We start from the raw sequence: 13,034 nt of genomic DNA on the forward strand, positions 1-13,034 counted from the left end.
TCCAAGGAGTTCCCGCCCACCTTGCTTATAGCTTCGCAACATCACTTCATAGACAATTTTCCCTCAAACATAACGTGCCCCTGTGCGATGTAGAAAATGGTCTGTGGGAACCTGCAAAGCATCTCACCTGTGGGGCAGCGGCTACAGCCGCCTGGTTGCAACAGCATTTAATCAACATATACAAGCAATATAAAAGGAAGATAACTACAAAGAATAAAATTAGACCTTGCACCAATGAAGTTCCTAGTGAGCCTACCCATCCCATCGCCCAATCCCACAAGGTGGAGGCTGGAGGCTGTTTAAGTTTTTCTACCTCCTTTCGGATCTGCTCTGCCAGATTAGTGATCTCTTCGGAGCTATCTGGGATGGAGGTACAACATTCGGCTCCTATTAGGGCACAAGTGCCTCCCTGTTCAGCCAGAAGGGCCATTCTGTTCTGTAGGGCTATCGTGCGGATTGCTACCATTTCCGCACTAATCTTACCCAGTGCTTCAGAGGTATCGTTGGCCACCATTTCTAGGACGGATGCCATGTTAATTGTCTCCCTTGCCAGTTTTGCGGTCCCATACCAGGGACCCAAGATAGCGAAGAATCTCTCCGTTTCTGTAACTGATCGTCTCGCTCTTTGCCAGCGAGGCGGCTCCGGCAGGGAGGCCGAATGCCGGGTGTTTCCACCCAAATAACAAGATCCTGTCCAGGATTCTGGTAACCAGGGGTAGGCCTTGTGACCTCAAATAAAGTAGGTCCCATTATAGGCGCTATAATCAGGAATGCCTTCCGGTGACCATTTATCTCTAAAAGGGGAGGAAGAGTCGGAACACTTGGGCAAGGACATCACATTACGCGATTCACGGTCTGGGCCGTTTGTCATGTTGACGTATTGTGAGCAATTGCTCCACCCCATATCCTGTCCCTGATCATGGTTTTTGATCAGACAAATTGTGCCATTAGCTTTTCCAGCTGATGTGTTTGCCAATGCCAAAAATGAGGGTTGGGAGATTCTGTTATAATCTGGCTTGTACCACCCTGAGAAGGCAGTCAAACTACACCCTGTTCGATTTTGATAATAATCTCCCATATTATAGCCTACTATGTAACTTCCTCCCTGCGTAGAGGCTCCTTTCCGAGTTCCATCTTGATCAGTCCTGCTCTGATGGTACCACCATTCGGCTGTCTCCTGTTCAGTAAACGGGATGGGCCTCAAGGGGATGCCTCCTCTAGAATGTATGATGTGGAGATGCCAGTGATGGACTGGGGTGGACAAATGTAAGGAGTCTTACAACACCAGGTTATAGTCCAACAGCTTTAAAGCTGTTGGACTATAACCTGGTGTTGTAAGACTCCTTACATAGAATGTATGGGTATGTGAGCACATACCCAACAACTAGAAACATCACTCCCCTTGGCATAAGTGTGTAACATATACAAAAAGGTATTTACATGTAATTCCCTAGGTATTTGATTATTCTCCTGAGGCGTGGAGGGTTGACTGGTTAAAAGAAGGCAGATGCCTAGAATACATGCAGACAAGAACACATATACTTAATCATAGTGGCAACCTGCCAGTCTCAAACACAATTGCAAAATAATTAGGCACCCCGTCTTTAAACAAACTTAATCACTGGAGGCTCTCTTAACATGAGATACGTGGATCCAAGCTTTCTTCCCTTGGACTTTAACAGCTGCTGGAGTGGTTAGCAACACTTGGTAAGGTCCTTCCCACTTAGCGCCCAAAGGTTCTTTATGTATCTTCTTCACGTAAACCCAAACTCCTGGGATAATGTCGTGTCCTCCTTCTGGTGGATCTCCCCAAGCTGCCGATACCTGTCGTGAAGCAGAACTAATAGCGTTTGTTAGGTTCTGACAGTATTCCAATAAAGCGTCACTCATTAAGTGACAATCAGCTTTTCGCAAATCAATGGTTCCTGGCAGCGACATGGGTCTCCCTGTTATGATTTTGAACGGACTCAGACCCGTGGTCCTATTTGGAGTTGCCCTAATACTGCACAGGACTATTGGTAGTGCCTGAGGCCATGGTGTTCCTTCCTGGTAATATTTGGCAAGTCGTTGTTTCAGAGTTCAATTCATTCGCTCCACTTGTCCTGATGATTGTGGGTGATAAGGACAGTGCAAATCCCAAGTAATGCCTAGTAACCTACCGACTTCTTGGCAGACCGCACCTGTGAAGTGGGTTCCCTGGTCAGAGTCAATGCTGGTCGGGACTCCCCATCAGGGAATATAATCTTTGCACAAGACCTTAGCAGTATGATTGGCCGTGGCTCTTCTGGTTGGGACAGCTTCTACCCATCTGGAGAATCTGTCGACAATGACCAAAAGGTCGGTGTATCCTTGACATGGAGGGAGAGATATATAGTCCACCTGTAAATGCTGGAATGGTCCGGCAGGGGCAGGGGGCTTCAGTTGGGGCATTATTGTGATGGGTCCGGGATTATTTGTCTGACAGACCACACAGCGGTCTGCTACCAGCTGGGCATGTTTTTTGAATCCCCGACCCCACTGTCCTGAAACCTGGCTGTCATCTGTTGTGGGGCCAGGTGTCCCCATGAGTGGGTCCGTTGGGCTAAGAAGGGCATCAGTGCCTGTGGGGCGACTGGCTTGTTGGTATCTCTCTGTCTCCAGACGCCATCTTCACATAGCTTAATTCCTGCCTCCATCCATGTCCATTTTTCCTCTTTCGAGCAATGGCCTTGCATTGTCCGTAGGTCCTGTGTCAGACCGAGTGCTGCTAGTCTGCACATCTGTGGTGGTTCTTCTGGGGATTGAAAAGCCGCTTCTTTGGCTGCCTGATCAGCTAGGGCGTTTCCTTGTGCTTCTGTGGTATCTTCTTTTGTATGGGCTTTACATTTCAAGATAGATAATTCCTGGGGTAACCGTATGGCTTCTAGTAAATCTCGGACTTCTTTTCCATTTCGAACAGGTGTTTCTGCTGCTGTGAGAAATCCTCTTTTCCGCCATAATTGACCAAAGTCGTGAGCGACTCCAAAAGCGTAGCGTGAGTCCGTGTGGATATTAGCTGTTTGTCCTTCCGCTACCCGACATGCTTCCGACAGGGCTCGCAACTCGGCCTGTTGGGCTGACGTTCCTGAGGGTAGGCAGCATTTTGTCACCACCTCATGTAAAGTTGTAACGGCCCATCCTGCTTTTCTGGTGCCATTGTCAACAAAGGAGGAACCATCTGTAAAAAGGATGAGGTCTGGATTGTGCAAAGGTTCTTCTGCTAATGCTGCTTCTTCTGTTTCATAGAATCATAGAAGTTACAACATGGAAACAGGCCCTTCGGCCCAACATGTCCATGTCGCCCAGTTTATACCACTAAGCTAGTCCCAATTGCCTGCACTTGGCCCATATCCCTCTATACCCATCTTACCCATGTAACTGTCCAAATGCTTTTTAAAAGACAAAATTGTACCCGCCTCTACTACTGCCTCTGGCAGCTCGTTCCAGACACTCACCACCCTTTGAGTGAAAAAATTGCCCCTCTGGACCCTTTTGTATCTCTCCCCTCTCACCTTAAATCTATGCCCCCTCGTTATAGACTCCCCTACCTTTGGGAAAAGATTTTGACTATCGACCTTATCTATGCCCCTCATTATTTTATAGACTTCTATAAGATCACCCCTAAACCTCCTACTCTCCAGGGAAAAAAGTCCCAGTCTGTCTAACCTCTCCCTGTAAGTCAAACCATCAAGTCCCGGTAGCATCCTAGTAAATCTCCACACAGTCATGCCCTTCTCCATATTCTCCTCCCTTTTGCTGCTCGGACAGCGGGAGCATAGTTGCGGGACTAACCGGGCTGGCCCGGACGATATGGAGGTTAGGAGCTTCCAAGACTGCTGTCCATCGGGTCCATCTAGCTGCTGTCACCTGAGACACTCTATTCATAGACAGCAAGGCATGCACGGTGTGGGGACACTTGACAATCAGCTTTTGGTCGAGGACTAGTCCCGCAGTGGTCATTGCCGCTCGACATGTAGCTTCCATAGCCCTTAGGCAACTTCCCCATCCGAGGGCTACCGCATCCGTATTGCCGAATAATAGCCAATAGGCCTTTGCCGATCCCCATGTTCTTGCGTCAGTATAGCTGTCATGTATCCTTCTTTCTCATGGACAAACAGGGTAAATGTCTTACCGCTGTCGGGGATTCCCAGAGCCAGTGCCGAACACAAGGCCTTTTTCAGATTCGCGAAGGCCTCTTACTGTTCTTTCATGAGGGCAATGGCTTCCTTTGATGTCCGCTTCCCCTTTAAGAGGTCATTCAATGGCTGAGCAAGCTGTGTGTAGGAGTCGATCCAATTTCTGTTAAAGTTGCACAAACCCAAAAAGGACCTGAGTTCTTGGATAGTAGTGGGTTGTTTGGCAGCCCGAATGGCTGTGGTCCTGTCCTGGGTAAGTTCTCTCTTTCCTTTCGAAATCTTTTGCCCCAGGTACACAACCTCTTCTTGGGCTATTTGTGCTTTGTCGATGCTGGCCTTATGTCCTTTCAGGTGAAGGTGGTCCAGCATGGTACGTAGGTCCTGTTCGTGCTGTTCTTCCGTGTTGGAGGCTAACAGAATATCACCCACGTACTGGATAACTGTGGAGGGCATGGTAGGTAATTCTCGCAAATGACTTTGTAAGGCCATGTGATATACCGTAGGGCTGTTATAAAAAACCCTGTGGTAGCCGGGTCCAGGTATACTGTTGCTGTTGGACGGTAAAGGCAAACCATGTCGGACCTCAGGTGCCAATGGCACCAACCAAAATCCGTTGGCCATATCTATAACCGAGAAGCATTTATGTTGCGGCGTGAAGGCATTAAAAATGGTGGAGGGATCCGCGATCAACGGGGCCTTCTGATCAATACACTGATTGGCTTTTCTATAATCAACAGTTAGGCGCCATGTGCCGTTGGGTTTCCGTACTGGCCATACCGGGCTATTGGACAAACTATGGGTTTTGACCAGCACCCCTCGCGCTTCCAGTTTTTGGATGACTGGTAAGATTCCTGCAATGGAGGTAGGATTAATGGGGTATTGTTTAGTGCACGGGGGTGTGATCCCGGTAAATGAGGCGGGATCTGTCTGGAGTAGGCCACAATCGTTCTTATCTTTGGCCCATATTGGGTGTTCTTTCCACTCCTCTTTCTTCAAAAGTCTAATAGACCATGTCACCCGACCATCCTTAAAATGCAACGAGGAATCCAGTTGAGTCAGAACATCCATTCCCAAAAGGGCTTGGTCGACCGGGCCTATCCAGACCGATGGAGTTAATTCGTGTGGGCCAAGTCCAATGAGCATAGGTCGAGTTCTTCTGATTACCAAACCGTGACCCCCAGCCCCATGGGCTGTTCGTGTCCTTCCATCCAGGGATAAAGATTTTCCGTAGCATGTTAATTCTGCTCCCGTATCCAGATCGCCCACCCTCATGGTTATATATATCCCATCTCCTCTCTGTTGTATCAATGCCAGGAGGGGTACTGAGAGGGCGAGGGCAGGCTCTTCTAGTTTTTTACCACTTTGAGTAACTCCTCTTATTGCTCATGTGTGAGCTGCTTAAATCTCTGCCGGGCTTCCGATTTGGATGGTACCCCCGCCATCCTTTCCCTTGTTGTTTTGCCTTGCACATTTTGGCCCAATGACCTTCCTTTCCACAGTAGTGGCACTTTCCAGGTTTCCTTCCCAACCCCAGTACATCCTTGACTGGATCCTGGGGTCTTCGATCCGTCGCCTGCGGGGCTTGGACATTAGCTCCCATGTCCCTGTCTAGTTGGTTGCACTTATCTACTATCACTGCATACTTTGTTCCTGGGCCCTCCCACTCCGGGAGAGTAATTTTCAGCATCTTTGACATTTCCAGTTTTAGACCAGCGACAAAGGCAGCCTTCAGGGGTCCAAGGTTGCTATCATCTATTCCCTTGTGTCCACCCTCGGTGTTCATTGCCGAGTATTCCAACCAGACAGTTTTAAATTGTTCGTCGTACTCTAGCACTTCTTCCGTCCCTTTTTGCTGACAGGCTGTAATCTTTCCCCAATCCGTTTTTGCAGGGCTGAATACCTGTAACCAATGTTTGATCACGGCCCATCCGGCGGCCAAGTTTTGTTCGTCGTCGCCAAGGGCATCTCCCACCTTCTTATCCAGTTTCTTTCCCTCCGGTCTGGGTACCATCACGGTCAGAATTTGGACCCCATCCCATGGGTGGAGATGGTAAATGCCTTTTTAGACGTTCCAGCTGTTCCCCATGTCTTCATCCCCCCTCTCTTGGGGTGTGGCAGTTCTTTCGACCACTTATCAATTTTTTCTGGGTCCGCCGGGTCGTGATATTGATTTTGGGCGTATTGGTTCGTTTTTGTCTTTGTACTGTTCTTGGCGGTCTTTCCTTCAGATTTAATCTGAACTCGTTTTTTCTTCAGTGGGGCGAGCTGCGCCCGAGGAGATTCCTCATCAGTACAACTTTCTCCACTAGAGTCGCTAGAGGACTCGGAATCTGTCTCTAAACCAGCTTTGTGCTTCTGCGTTTTCCTTTGTTCTTTGTCTATCTGATTCAGACTGGGATACCCCAGCCAGGACCCGGCACATTTTCCTTTGGATTCTTCTGACTGTGCTACCGGATTTTCGTGCAACTGTTTCTTCAATTCCTTAATTTTAGTTTGCAGCTCCTTATTTTCAGTTTCTAACTTTTCCGATTTAACTTTTTCCTTTTTCAACTGTTCATAAATCGCATCTTTTTGTTCTTTTGCATTGGTCAAATCACGGTTATGTTGGGAGTGCATCATCGTTTCACTTCGCTGTCGGATCTGGCCCATGACTGCTGGGGACCAGCGGATTCGTTTTTTATCCTTCATATGGGTCATTTTTCCCCAGGCCCTTTTTATATCTTCCAAGGACCACTGTCCCTTGGAGGTACCATATTTTTGTTCGATCTCGGTAAAGGTTTTGGGGAAGTCAAATTGTTGCTCTATATTTTCTTTCAACTGTCGGAGAATTTCGCCTTCCGAAACCGTAGGTGGGGCCTGCCCGCCTTTAACAGTTGTAGGCAATTCTTTGCTCTTATCTTCTGCCATGGTACCGATTTCTTTACTGGGCTCTCGAGTCGTAGGCTTTTCAGCCGGCTCGGTAATTAGTTAAATAATACCGTCGAATTTAGAGCTCTATATGGGACCTCGAGCCATCTACCAACCGGAGAGATTCAGAATCGCGTGGAGGAAAGACAAACATAGACAACCGACCGCGGACTTTTTATAAAAGAGGAGTCCTTACCTCCGTAGGCCGATGTAGGTCCGGTGTCCAGGGCTTAATCTTCTATTCCTTCAGCGATCCTGCTGACTACGCCAAATTGTAAGAGCTCATAGTTTCTGCGGACCAAGTGATACAGTAGGTCGACACTTCCAAGAAAAAAAGGTTCTGAGTCCGGTGGTAACTTCAGGTGAACTTTATTACAGTACGTCAGTCATGGTGGCAGTCATCAACGAACGAACAAAAGTTCCGTTTTTTGAATACAGTGTTCTCCATACAGTACACATACCATTGGCTTACCGACATCAGGTGATCTGAGTTATCATGCTGTGATTGGTCCCCTGATTTTTACACCAGCGAGTCATTCGCTGTCGCGTCCTGATTGGACGAAGGGCAGACTTTTGCCGAAGCAAGAGGATATGCACATACACAACTTGACTGCTGACAGTGGTTTCTCCCACTGCTGCCCCCCGGAGCCACATTGTGCAATAGCCCAACATCTAGCCCAGCAACAATTCCTTAGCTTTATTATTACCCATCTCTATCAGTCCCAGTGACAGCTAATAATTCTCTATCAAGCATAGTGGGAGAACCTTCACCACACGGACTGCAGCGGTTCAAGAAGGCGGCTCACCACCACCTTCTCAAGGGCAATTAGGGATGGGCAATAAATGTCGGCCTTGGCAGTGACGCCCACAACCCATGAACAAATAAAAAAAAGTCAAAATGGTGTGTGACTTGCAGGGGAACGTGCAGGTGGTGTTGTTCCCATGTGCCTGCTGCCCTTGTCCTTCTAGTTGGTACAGGTCGCGGGTTTGGGAGGTGCTGTCGAAGAAGCCTTGGCGAGTTGCTGCAGTGCATCCTGTGGATGGTACACACTGCAGCCACGGTGCGCCGGTGGTGAAGGGAGTGAATGTTTAGGGTGGTGGATGGGGTAGCAATCAAGCGGGCTGCTTTGTCCTGGATGGTGTCGACCTTCTTGAGTGTTGTTGGAGCTGCACTCATCCAGGCAAGTGGAGAGTATTCCATCACACTCATGACTTGTGCCTTGTAGATGGTGGAAAGGCTTTGGGGAGTCAGGATGTGAGTCACTCGCTGCAGAATACCCAGCCTCTGACCTGCTCTTGCAGCCATAGTATTTATGTGGCTGGTCCAGTTAAGTTTCTGGTCAATGGTGATCCCCAGGATGGTGGGGGATTCAGCGATTGTAATGCCATTGAATGTCAAGGGGAGGTGGTCATTGCCTAGCACTTATCTGGCGCGAATGTTACTTGCCACTTATCAGCCCAAGCCTGGATGTTGTCCAGGTCTTGCTGCATGCGGGCACAGACTGCTTCATTATCTGAGGGGTTGCGAATGGAACTGAGCACTGTGCAATCATCAGCAAACATCCCCATTTCTGACCTTATGATGGAGGGAAGGTCATTGATGAAGCAGCTGAAGATGGTTTGGCCTAGGACACTACCCTGAGGAACTCCTGCAGCAATGTCCTGCGGCTGAGATGATTGGCCTCCAACAACCACTACCATCTTCCTTTGTGCTAGGTATGACTCCAGACACTGGAGAGTTTCCCCCCGGATTCCAATTGACTTCAATTTTACTCGGGCTCCTTGATGCCACACTCGGTCAAATGCTGCCTTGATGTCAAGGGCAGTCGCTCTGAATTCAGCTCTTTTGGATAAAATATCAATTCTGAAAATAGATTGTGCTCCAGGTCCAGATGATATCCACCCACTGGTGTTTAAAGAGATAGGACGGGTGCTCTGTGAGCCCCTAACCTTCAACAGCTCCATGGAGTCAGGGATTGTCCCCTGAGATTAGAAGGTAGCTCATGTCGTTCGCATTTTCAAAAAAGGGGTTAAATCAGAGCCAGGGGATGACAGGCCCATCAGTGTGACATCGATCAGAGGGAAGGTGCTTGATGCTGTTTATGAACACAGGGAAAAAGAAGGAGCCATTAGAGAAACTCAACACGGCTTCCGGGAAAGAAGGTCGAGTCTCACAAACTTGCTTGAGTTTTTTGAAGAAGTTGCTGGGTTAGTGGATGAGGGTAATCCGCGGAGTTCACATTGTCTATCTCAGGGGTGCAAACTCATTTTCTACGGTGAGCCTGATCCGATATCCTGGCACTTGGCCTGGGCCACATTCAGCAAAAGTTATTAAACTAGAAATAGATGAAGATGAACTATATTGTTCCTTACTTACATTTAGATTTTATTTCCTGCTACTGCTGCTCCCGATACCTAGCACCTCTTAGCTTGAACCATTGCTGGTCGCCACTTTTCTGTTACTAACTCACACCTCACGTCCTGCTCATTCTGGTTTAATTGCTGAATGTTTTCTAATTGTTTTGGATGAGCTCAAGTTTATGGAGGGTGGAAGATGAGAGGTCGGCCAGGTGAGCATTGGCCTGTCATTATAAGGAAAACTTCCGAGGCTTCATTTGTTGTATGTCCTATCTGAGAGGCTGTTAATGACTTTAATACGCTGGCAACAAATTTTTGGAAAGGTGCAAGGAGGTGAAAATCAGCAATAGTGATGTTTCAAAACACACGGGGCAAGAAGTCCACGTCATCACTGCCCCTGTCACGGGACTCATTATCCACTGAAATAATCTAGATTAATAATCAGGTGTCCTACTCAAGAGATTTCAGCACAAAATCCTTTAATACTCTTGGTTAGCAAAAATGTATCGATCTCAGATTTAAAATGATTAATTGAGCGAGCACCTATTGCTTTTTGTAGGACAGAGTTCCATACTTTTACTACCCTTGGTGTGAAGAAGTTTCCTAACTTCTCTCCTGAATGGTTGGCTCTGATCTTAAGGTTACATCCCCTAGTCCTAGACTCCCCAGTCAGCGGAAAAAGTTTCTCTCTGTTTTAATCTATTAGTTACTTTCAAAATTCTAAATACCTCTCAATGAAATCACCCCTTAACCGTCTATATTCCAGGGAATGAAAGCCTAGTTTATGTAATCTCTCCTCATAATCTAACCCTTGGAACCCTGGTAATATTCTGGTGAATCTGCACTGTACTGCTTCCACGTCCAATATAGCCAACATATCATCTCTATCACCAAGACCGCCTACTTTCACCTCCGTAATATCGCCTGTCTCTGCCCCTGCCTCAGCTCATCTGCTGCTGAAATCCTCATCCATGCCTTGTTACCTCCAGACTTGACTAGTCCAATGCTCTCCTGGCCGGCCTCTCATCTTCCACCCTCCATGAACTTGAGCTCATCCAAAACTCTGCTGCCTGATTCCTAACTGACACCAAGTCCTGCTCACCTATCCCCACTGTGCTCACTGACCTACACTGTCTCCGGGTCCGGGAACGCCTCGATTTTAAAATTCACATCCTCGTGTTCCAATTCCTCCGTGGCCTCGCCCCTCCCTATCTCTTCCCTTCAGCTGCCTCAACCCTAAGCTCTAAGCTCGGGAAACTCCTCCCTAAACCACTCGGCCTCACCACCTCTCTCTCCTTTAAGATGCTCCTTAAAACCTACCTCTTTGACCAAGCTTTTGGTCACCTGTCCTAATATATCCTTATGTGGATCGGTGTCAATTTTTGTTTGATAATCGTTCCTGTGAAGCTCCTTGAGACGTTTTACTACATTAAAGGCACGATATAAATGCGAGTTGTTGTTGTTGTTTCTAAGACGCGGTGCCCAGCACTGTGCACAGTACTCCAGATGTGGTATAACCAGTGCTCTGTGTGGCTGCAGCAAAACTTCATCCCCTTTATATTCTAACCCTCTAGTTAAAAAGGATAACATTCCATCAGTCTTCTTGATTATTTTTTGTGCCTGATTACTACATTTTCGTGATCTGTGGACATGGACCCCTGAATCTCTTTGGACCTCCACTGTTCCTAGCTTTTCACCATTTAAAACTACTCGGATCAAACCTTTTTTGGTCTAAATTGGATGACCTCACACTAACCTGCGTTGAAATCCATCTTCCACAGTTTTGCACAGTCACTTAATCTATCAATGTCTCTTTGTAAGTTTATGCTCCCGTCTGCACTACTTACTATGCCACCAATCTTGTGCCATCAGCAAATTTGGACATATGACTCTCTATTGTGTTATCTAAGTCATTAATAAATATAGTGAACAGTTGAGGCCCCAGCACAGATCCTTGTGGGACACCACTAGTCACTTCCTTCCAATTCGAGTACATACCCATTATCCCTACACTCTGTCTTCTACTGTTTAACCAATCTCTTCACCAGGTCAATAATTTGCTAACAGTCTCTTATGTGGAACCTTATTGAATGCCTCTGGAAGTCCATATAAACTACATCCATAGACATTCCCCTGTCTACTTTAGTTACTTCCTCAAAAAAATCTATTGGGTTCGTTAGACATGACCTACTCTTTACAAATCCATGTTGGCTCTCTCTAATCAGCTCAAATTTCTCTAAATGCTCAGTCGCACTGTCCTTAATTATAGATTCCAATAACTTCCCCACAACAGATGTTAGACTAACAGGTCTATAATTTCATGGTTTCTCTCTCTCACCTTTCTTAAATAATGGGGTTATATTTGTAATTTTCCAATCTAAAGGGACAATTCCTGAATTGAGAGAACTTTGGAAGACTATGGCTAAAGCATCTGCAATTTCCTCACCTACTTCCTTTAAAACCCTGGGGTGGAAACCATCAGGTCCTGGGGATTTACAGTTACATTGAGTCTACAGCACAAAAACGACCATTCTGCCCAACTGGTCTATGCCAATGTTTATGCTCCACACGAGCCTCCTCCCACCCCTCTTCATCTAACTCCATCAGCATATCATTCTATTCCTTTCTACCTCATGTACATATCTAGATTCCTCTTAAATGCATCTATGCTATTCATCTCAACTGCTCCTTGTGTTAGCATGTTCCACATTCTTACCACTCTTTGGGTAAAGAAGTATCCCCTGGATTCCCTATAGGATTTATTAGCGATTATCTTATATTTATGACCTAGTTTTGTACTCGCCCACAAGTGGAAACATTTTCTCTACATCTACCGTATCAAACACTTTCATAATCAAAAGACCTCTATCAGAAAAGAGCAACAGCCTTTTCAGCCTTTCCTGGTAAGTTTATCCTCTCAGTTCTGGTATCTTCCTTTTGAATTTTTGTTGCACCTTCTCCAATGCTTCTATATCCTATTTGTCGGTCTTTAGTGCCATTATTTTCGCGAATACTGTTCTCTTACTTATGTTAACTTCAGTGAGTTCCAGTCCTTTATTCATTGTTAGTTCCCCTGGAATGTCGGGTATATTATCCTCTTCCTCTACTGCGAAGACTGACACAAAGTAATTATTCAACAAGTCTGCCATTTCCTTATTTTCATTTGCAATATTACCAGCATCTGTTTTTAAAGGGCCCACATAACCCTTGACCACCCTTTCTCTTCTAACATAATTGTAGAAAATTTGTGTTAATCTTGATATCCTTTGTAAGTTTCATTTCATATTCTCTTTTTGCAGCTCTTGCTATCTTTTTTGTCTTCCTTTGCTGTTCTTCATATCTCTCCCAGTCCCCTGGATGTACACTATTCTTTGCATGTTTGAATGCTCTTTCCTTTATTTCTATGTTATCTCTCACCTCTTTTGTCGACCGTGGCTGTTTTATTTGGTAAGCCGAGCTCTTGCCCGAGGGGTATACACTGGTCCTGTATTAAGCTAAGTTCTTTTTTGAACACCTTCCAATGTTCATCTGTAATTTATCCGATAACAGTTTTGCCCAGTTTGCTGTCGACAGTCTCTGTCTCATCCCGTTAAACTGAGCCAAACCAAAATCTAG

Source organism: Heptranchias perlo, chromosome 17, assembly GCF_035084215.1.
Source record: "Heptranchias perlo isolate sHepPer1 chromosome 17, sHepPer1.hap1, whole genome shotgun sequence".
Classification (NCBI taxonomy): Eukaryota; Metazoa; Chordata; class Chondrichthyes; order Hexanchiformes; family Hexanchidae; genus Heptranchias; species Heptranchias perlo.